General features: G+C 36.5%; 1 long non-coding RNA gene across 1 annotated transcript; it reads right to left on the bottom strand.

Annotated features, from left to right (window-relative positions):
* Positions 1–758: 758 nt before the first annotated feature.
* On the bottom strand, positions 759–3128 carry LOC107105044. Its single transcript, XR_001482316.1, has 3 exons — positions 3042–3128; positions 2877–2957; positions 759–994 (listed from the first exon to the last, which is right to left on the bottom strand). It is a non-coding gene; the product is annotated as an uncharacterized LOC107105044 (long non-coding RNA).
* Between the last annotated feature and the right edge of the window lie 6524 nt (positions 3129–9652).

Below are 9652 nucleotides of genomic sequence, written 5' to 3' on the forward strand. Positions count from 1 at the left end.
GGGCATCTGTCTGGACGCGAGGCAGGTTTGGCACGGAATGCAGCCCCCTGCAAGGCTGCATGAGGGTGGTATCAGAGCAGAAGCCTGCTAGGCTCCAGACAGCCAGTCTGTGCATGTGTGTGGATGTGAGAAAACTTGTGTTTTTGCATGCATATGCACTGCTTTGAGAACAGGGGCAATTAAAGTGAAACCACACAAGTTTAAAAAGCAACCAAAGGTTGGCTATTGTTCTGCCTGTCACTTAAAGCGTGTTGACCTCTCTGTACAGAGTTTCGCTGTTCATCACTCTGTCACACAACTTGTCTGAGTCTGTGTGTTCCTTAATCATTTTTTTGCGCAAATTTAACACCAGGCTGTTTATTTGACCTCTGTGGTTGTTAGAACTGTGAGGCACGATCAAGCCAAGCTGCAAGTAACACAATAATATCCACACCGCCATGGCCACATGCCATACCTCCCTGTTCTCTGCTGGATAATAAGTGAACCGCCACGAAGCTGTGCTTGGTTTGAACTTGGACAGCACAACTCCCTTGGAAGATAATATTTTTGCTGGAAGTATTGTTTGTTGGAAGCTAGTACAGGATATTATCTCCTAAACAGTACCAGTGATGGAAATCATGTGATTGCACTTAAATCCTAAGGACTTTACAGGCTCAATTTGCTGATGAATGTATTACATTTGTTGCAAATAATTTACAGAAACACACTTAATATACAGACATTTTTAATTTTATTCTACAGTAAGTGGTTTTTCAAGATTTAAATGTAAGTGGAAAAGTATTCTGGTGTCTAAACCATTGAACACATTCAGTGACATCACATATTGAATTGAAGACAACATGAACAAATATCAATGGTGGTTAAAAAAGAATATTCTCAGCACAGCAGAATTTCATTTGCAGCACAAGCCGCAGACACCCGTGACACAGCAGCCGCAGCAAAACCAGCATCTAATGGGGACAGGATAATTATTTTCCCTGATGTCAAACGGCATCTGTGTGGAAGAAGAGAAAGATGAGTTCAGGTATCATCTATACAAAAAACACTAGGGGGAGTTACAGGCTCTTTAACCAGAAGATCTTATAATAGAAAATAAGCCAAGACATCAATTTAAAAGGTGAAATCTGTCCTGTGAAAGTTTACCTAGTTGTCATTAGCATTATATTTTGCTGTGGATGACTTCTGAAAGTATATCAATGTGCTACAAAACAACAGTAAAACATAAAACAAATACTAAAAGATTCGCATGCAACAAAAACTATAATCTACACCACCTTCTGTGGGCTAATTAGAAGCTCCCTATAAGAGCGTCCAGAACGAATGGTGTGCCATGAAGGTATGGCATCAGCTTCAATTTAAATAAATTGCTCTAATTGATAACATGTGATTTAATCGAATTGTCTTAACTTGTTTTTTTCAACTTGGCAACTTATAAACTAAAGAAATTAAGTGGATCAGCTTGATTGCATTTCATTTTTGAAACAATTATAAGCCTGCATTGCTGGATAGATTAGGGTGACCAGATTTGGGTTCCTGAAAAGGAGGACAGCGTGTGTTTGGGGGTGGGGGGGTGGGGGGAGGGATTGAATAACAAAAGTGAACAGATTCTGCCGGCAGATTTCTGCATTTTGAGTTAATTTATGCGTCAATAAACTGTTTCAGAGGAGTGATCACAGCGCTCTGTGTCATCAGCGATGTGTCTGTCTCACGGCCAGCTCCCAGGTTTGATTAATACTTTGTAATAAATACATGAATAAAGCACAAACATACTCAGTTTTGTTCCCGCTCTATTTTTAAATACGCAGTAGAGGTATTTAAACGTAGTAGAGGACATGTACCTGTATATAAAACCCGCGCCCTATAATCCGGTGCGCCTTATGTGTGTGTTAAATACAGTAATAGCACACATAACTGAGACTGCGCCTTTTAGTACGGTGCGCCTTATGGTCGTGAAAATACGATATATCATAGTTAGTTTGAGCAAAGTAAATGATAGTGACATGCACAGGTGTGGGGTGAAAAATCTGCAGTGTGTTGTTATGTGACAAAGCGAATACTGTTTTACAAACTTCTATAAATTTTGGCCTGATTTTAGAACAGTTTCAAGGTTTAGCCACTATACAGTTTGCTCCAAAATTTATATGTTTAAATATCTGACTCCATTCAAGCATTGCTTTTCCTTAATCATGCTGTTAGATTGTGGAACCTGCAAATTTATTGATATTTATTCTTTTTTTAATTTCAAAGTTAGAGGAGGCAAGTGTATCTTCATGAGCAGGGTCCTCATTATGCAGATTCACATCCGAAAAAACAATTTCATTTCCTGTCGGGATCAATACCACGGTTTGAATCATATTGTAATGTGTATGTAGCCCTGGAAGTTAATAGTTACACACTTTGGTGTAAACATTTGGTGTAAACATGTAGACATTTGGTAGTAGCTTGCTCTCCCTTTATATCCTAAAACCCACAGCAGTCCAGCTGATGTTTAATTGCTTTTGCTACATCTGTCTCACCTTGTCCGCACTATCTATGATTTTCAAGATGTAGTAATAATGTATTGTCTGAGATGGAAGATTAATTTTCAAAATAAATGCAACTATAATTTTGAAAGGATTTATAAAGAAACCTTTATCCTACCTCTCTGTTATCTACCGTTTTAATATTTCATTAATATCGACATTATTGCCACCTGCTGGTGCAGTACGGGCTTTGAAGAAATAGTGCAGATGCTGCTGATTTTTGTTTTAGTGAAACAGTGAGGTGGAGGTCTTATATTTTTCCGCTTTTCCTGAAATATTAATCTTGTTGTAAATCAGATTGTGAACAATCTAATCTAGTGAACTGCATAATCCAGAAAACCTAGATGAACATACCATCCACAATTCTTCTGATGACTCTTGTGATTCATTTTTGTCACTTAATGCTTCCTCTATCTGGATTTTCATCACATTTGTCTAAAAAATAAAAATAAAAATAGCCAAATGTGACAATGTTCTCATAATAGACATGCAAAAATAATTAGAACTCTTGACTCTTACCATTATAGTGGGTGAAGCAGAGATCTTCTGGGAGCAAATAAAAGTAAGTAGTAACAACATCGTAGTGGGTACAGCACTGGATGTCCTCATTTTCTAAACAGGTTACCCATTAACTATAATCTTAACAGTTACACTGTTTAAACTCTTTGGGTTGTGATTGCTTTTTATAGCATTAGTAAGAAAGCATGTATTTATATGTACTTGAGAAAATGCTCCATCCCAATGGCATGGGAATTTTGAAAATGAGCAATTATCACTCCTATCGTGTTGTTAATAGTTGTTGGAAATTCCTATAGCTTTTCTAGTCATTTCCTAGAATCTTTTACATCATCTGTTTAAATACCACCAATTACAGAGCTGTTTTGGAAAGGTTAGAGACAGCACAACTTTTTTCTTTATTTGAATTGTCCTAAAGGAACCGAGACATGAACACATTTTTAACTGCATTGCAAAGTTGTCTTAACCTCAGAGGTATAGTGGAGGATGTTCTTTTTTTGGGTGGGTCATCAAAATAAGTGGTCCTCCTAATTGTTAATCATTCTGGTGATATGTTCTTTATAAGGCCATTCTACGTTACCGGTGCTGAATCTGACATAGTGGAAAAATTGCAAATCTTCTTTTGTAAAGTAAGCTTGTGTGGGCGATGCAAACAGCAACTTTTAAACAGAGCATGCACAAGGTGAAATGGGCTCATGCACGCTCTCACACGAGTTTAATAGTTGTTCCCCCTCGGGAGCAGGTACAGAGTTGTGCATGTGCATTTTTTTTGAAAGTGGTCTTTTCAAACATTTGCAAAAATCCTCAACTATACCTTTAATAATGATTGCGTTTGATTTCCCTCTTTAAGATAAGATTCAGTTTTTGTTACCAACTGAGGATTCCAGTAAGCAGAGTCATTGGTCAAACATGGTTAAGAGGTTACCACCATTTAACAATTACATAAATTTGTCCACTGGAAAAAAGAAGAAGTTATCTATAGTTTTCCATAAAAAAGTTTGATATACCTGTTTTTCATTTCCTCTACTAACCAAAATCTTAAAGAAATATTTTCTTCATAAGCCCCACATGAAGACGGGATTAAGATACATATGTTTGACTGATCTGAGGGTACAATCTCTGAATTCACAATCACAGTCAGAATCAACTTATATAGACAAGCTTGTTTGCATAAATAGGGACTTTGACTTTGTTTTGCCATCCCTCACATAATAATCATGTAACAACAGCTGCACTGTGGAAAAAGAATTCTTAACCATAATAAAAACATCAAAGTTAAATCAAATTATAGGATTTTAGTGTATGAGTGTGCAAGTGAAGTCCATTTCATTTTATTAAAATATAAATAAAAGAGGGAACACAGGTTTCTACACTCTAAAAAGAAAAAGCTACTGCAACTTATATCAGTTGCTTCAATTGGTAACAAGTAACTGAATTAAGATGATCCAACTTCACTCTTAAAGTTTCTAAGTTGAAAACTGAAAAAAATAAAAGAATTTTTAATTATTTGAAAAGGAAAATTTAACTTTAAAATTTCTGATATTTAGTGGACTTTTATTGTTTTTTAACATTTAGTGGATAATCACTAAATATAAATGTTAAATCTATATTTTTATTATTAATGTATACAGTACTGTATGTTACATCAAAGTTTGCATTATATATCTACGTATATTTTTATATGTTAAATTTTTATCTATATCGAAATCTATTTTCAATGTCTCAATCCTAAATATAAATATATATCTTAAAGCTTTAATGTATATTTTAATCTAAATTTGAACACATATCTTAAATTAATCCTAAAAATATATATATATATATATATATATATAACATATATGTTATATATATTTTTTCTAACATATATAACATATATGTTATATAATATGTTAGAAAAAAGCAGGAAATGTAAAAACAGTGTTTCAAATAAAAAATACAACAGTAAAAACTGTTTCCCTACATTTGCTATATTCTCCCCATATATAACATAGTTGCAAATTCTAACAAACCACATCATCTTCTCTTTTGAAAATCTGTATTTTGAAAAGGTCAAAAAACAAGAAGAGTGTCAAAGATTTGTACAAAAATTCTAAACTTGTATCTATCTTTTTAAATTTTTCAAGAAAGGTATGCAATGATTAAAAAGGAACCATACACCCCATAAATTAAAGTGTTACTTATTTTTTTCCTAATCTTTCCATCTTTGTTGTGTCGTACAGGCTGTATAATACATCATGCTAATGTGTTATTTGTAAGACAGGGATTGCAGGAAATAATAATGGTGTCTGTAATATTTTATGTGATGCAGTGTCTGAATCATAAAAAAGTTTATCACCTAATAGTTTGCATGAAAGGGAAAAGTGTTTTTGTTGTATAGCTAAGTGTAAGAACTGATACCGCCTCTTACCTTTGTACTTGCCTCCGATGATCAAACAGTACAAAAACCAGTACAGCGGCTGTTGGGTTTCACAAACTTGAGTAACTTCTGTTAGTTGATCGTTGAACTATTATGTTCAGTTAAGCAACAAAGATTTCGCAACCAATCAGTGAGAAATGTCCCTGTGTTTATCTGCAGAAATTTGATCACTTACTAAGGTCTTCCATTTCAAGGCTAAAGTTCTCTATCTGCACTTAACATTAAAACAAATTCTGCTTTAGGATTTTTCTCTTTGTGAAGTTAGGTATATTATTTTACAGTTCTTACAAAACCTGTGAACAACCTGTGATCGTGACATAGTTTACCAATTTCCTGGCTGCAACTCTCAATGTTTTTTTGGGAATCTATGACATCAGAGTGCATGCAGCAAAATCAGATTTACAGTCATGGTGTACTGTAAATAATGTCTGTGTGTGTGTAATTGTGTCTATCCTGACTGGTCCTGTGTTGACTTAGGGTAACATATTCAGAGTGTATCTTATCTCTTTGTCATTGACCACTGGCGATAGGCACCAGCCCCCTGCAACATTTGGAATAAGATTAGGCATGTGGAGAAAATTATTAGAAAAAGGATGATTACTGAAATACACTGCAAAAAAAATGAAATATAAATAAATAATTCATTCTTGAATTGGGGAGGTAGGTGGGACACTTTGACAATGGAACAAGACAACGTATATTTAAAATAAGAAAAAATAATTGCATTGACTTATTGGAAGTGTATATTATCTAATCTTATTTTATGAGTAAAACTACTAATTCCATTGGTAAACCATCTTATTTACCTACTCAAATTAAGGGTAAAAACTCTTAATTTATGAAAATTGTACTTATTTCTAGATTGTTTTTTTTTTTGCAGTGCATAGCTTAAATCAGACATTTACATTAAGGTACATACAGTACCCCATTTATAATAAGGATTACAAAACAAGACAATGTATTCATAGATATCAGTTCCTACACTGCAAAATTGTTTTGCTGTGAATTTGAAATGAATAACATCAGTTGTGCATCACAATCATTATAAGGATTACAAAAATATACTGTGCAAACTAATAAAAAATCCCCAAAGTGTTTAACATAGATTAAAAAAGAAATCAAACAGCTAAAAAAGAAATCAAACAAGAAATCAAGATCCTCTACCTAGACCCACCATTGCACATACACACACAGCAGTAGGGATGGATAGACTGAAAGGACAAATTAAATTTTATTACAAACTGATTTAAAATATTTCTATTCTAAGCAGCTTCTAATGTAGCATCCCGTTATTAGAGGGAGACTTTTTAAAGCATGAAATGGTAAATGGCTTTTATCCCTATAGTGCTTTTAAAGTCAGGAGGTTTGACCAAAGCACTTTACACTAAGTTCAGTTATTGATGTTATTTACACTGCTGGCAAGCTACATAATAGCCACACCTGCCCTGGGGCCTGTTGACAGGAGGGAGGCTGCTATGGACAGGCGCCATTATCAACAGGCAATGAGGGTGAAGTGTCTTGCCCAAGGACACAACAAAACTGAAAGCCAGGGAGCTGGGGTTCGATCCGACAACAACCGACAGAGCTAACTCCTGCAACTGATCTAATGCCTTTTGTTTAGAAGCTTCCCTCTAAAAACTTGTCTGTTCCTTAATTTCCTCCACCTGTACTGGGGGAGGAATTTCTTTTTGTGACAAAAATAAATTCAAAAATGCGCGGTGGAACTCTCCTGTGAATGCACAAACATACGAAAACAGTTCTTATTAGGAATGCTAATAAGGTAAACGCAAATCTAACAAACATTTTGACTTGTTGGTGACTTTTTGGTGACTCTAAATATTAGAATTTATTCTCAAACCCTATTGAAGACAAATCAAAGCTAACAGGATAATTACTGCTAACGAGATGTACATCAAATCGATACATATATGAGTAAATTGGTGGACCCTATGTTGTTTATGATCAGGAATATTTTATCAATATTATTACTTACTTTGGTCTATAAAGCTGAGTTAGAGATTGTTCAATGTGCTTTTTGTAATGTACGAGAATCTGACCCAAGATTCAACCAAGACAGGTCAGTGACTTTAACTGGCTTTATTACAGGAAAGAACAGGGGAAAAGTTTAATGTGCAGGGCACACTGCTGTGCTCAACTGAGAGCCATTGAAGCCCGCTTGCAGACAGAGTTTGCTGGGGCAAGAGCCCGTTGGCGGCCGTCAGGTAGACGGAAGTTTCCAGTGGGGCACTAGGGACGTAATTTAGAGGGGTCCAGGTTCAGCAACAGTATGACAAATCCAGCAGCAGTACAGAAAGGGAGAACCAAGAGGGAAGGTCCAGGTCCAGTCCAGGTTCATAATCTATTAGGTTTCCGAGATCCACAAAGGTTAGCCAAAATCCAGTACTCACAGACAGAGGGGGGTCAGGCTTACAGGAAAAACAGGGTCCAAAACCCAGAGACAGAGCCAATCAAGTTTCCAGGCAGGCAGACAGAGGCAAAAACAGGGACTAACAGGCTCGGTAACAGAAAGCAGATCAGGTCGGGTAACAGACAGGTTTGCAAACAGAATAGCTGGAAGGTTCTCACCGGTAGGTTTGAGTTCATCTGGCACTGGTAGCTGATCTGAACGGGGCTTATAAGCAGGTGGAAACAGGTGAAACTAATTTAGAGCTGATTGCAGGTTAGGTGGAGCTGAGAAGGAGTGAAGAGTGGACAGATAGACCAGCCCCAGTGCCACGATTAATACAGCTTTTATTTGATTTGGGCTTGACTATTGTAGAAGCCTTTTTATATGTGAAAGAAAGATCTTAACTGTCTGAATACAGTTCAAAATACTGCTGCAAGGCATTAAACTAATACAAGAAAAAGACAACACCTCATTACAGTTTTAATCTCTTTAAGTCCGTCCGTATCACATTTTAAGAGTTCATTTGAAAGTGTTTGTCTTTATTTTTACTTTATTTTTACTGCTGCATTTCAACCCCTAACTGTATGTGCTCTCTTTCAACCTCTGACATGGTAACGGACTTGGAGTTCGAGCTGTCTTTCCAGGATAGGTCCACCTGTGGTGCTAGTTAACAGTTACCTTTTGCATATCTGTTTATTTTAGTATATCTGCTTTGATCTCCTTGAACCCAAATTGGGTTCAGCTGAAGGCCACTCACTCTGAGCCTGCTTCTGCTGGAGGTTTCTTCCTGTTAAAAGGGAGTTTTTCCTCTCCACTCTCTCTACAAACATGCCTGGTATGAGTGATTGTTAATAGGTCAATGAGTCGATGCAATCAGCTGGTTTTCCTTAGATAGAAAAGTTTGAACCAATCTGACTGTATGATCTGGTTGAATTGGCTCTGTAAAGTGCCTTGAGATGACAGGTGTTGTGAACTGGTGCTATGTGAATAAACAGACTTGAATTGAATTGTGTTCAATGCAGTTGAGTAATCAAATAAAAATGATTCTCACAGGGCTGCCTGCCTTGCACAAATAATAGTGGCTTTGTTAAAGCAGGAGTATGATGGCATCTCCAACTCCACTGAGATAAGCAAACTGCAGTTTTTTTGCTGAAGGGAATCATCAGAAGTCTCTCTAGGACCTTCATGATGTGGACTGTCAGGACAACAGGTGTATGGTCATTAAGGAAAGTTGGGTGAGTCTTCTTTGGTACTGAAACAAGACAGGAGGTCTTGTGCATCACTGGAACTGTCTCTCTGGTCAGGCTAAGGTAGAAGAGGTGTTGTATCCCACAGAGCTGTGCTGCACAGGCCTTCAGCACTCTGGGGCTGACACCATCAGGGCCTGCTGACTTCTTATGATTCAGTCTCTCTAGCTGCCTCTTCACTTAACTTCTAGAAACACACAGCTGGAGCGCAGAGTGAGAAACTGATGCCTTATTTTGGAACCCCTTAATTCCCATTGTGTGGCTTTCAGCAGCATCTTCAACTTTTCCTGAACTGTTTAACACTCTAAAGTTTTCAGCATGAAAGAGTCTAAACAAAATCACTTAATGGGAGAACATTTTTTTTTTCTAAATGACCTTAATGTTGACCTATATATGATTCATTAGTTTTCTCATTGTTTGCTGTCTGTATATTTTAAGATGTTTCCAATGAGATGCTGCAGATGTTCTATATGTCTGTTCTGGAGATTGTGAACTCGTCTGCAATCATCTACTGGAGAAGCAGCACCATAGCAATTGCTTA

This window comes from Cyprinodon variegatus, unplaced genomic scaffold (genome assembly GCF_000732505.1).
Source record: "Cyprinodon variegatus isolate N-32 unplaced genomic scaffold, C_variegatus-1.0 Scaffold2023, whole genome shotgun sequence".
NCBI classification, from domain to species: Eukaryota; Metazoa; Chordata; class Actinopteri; order Cyprinodontiformes; family Cyprinodontidae; genus Cyprinodon; species Cyprinodon variegatus.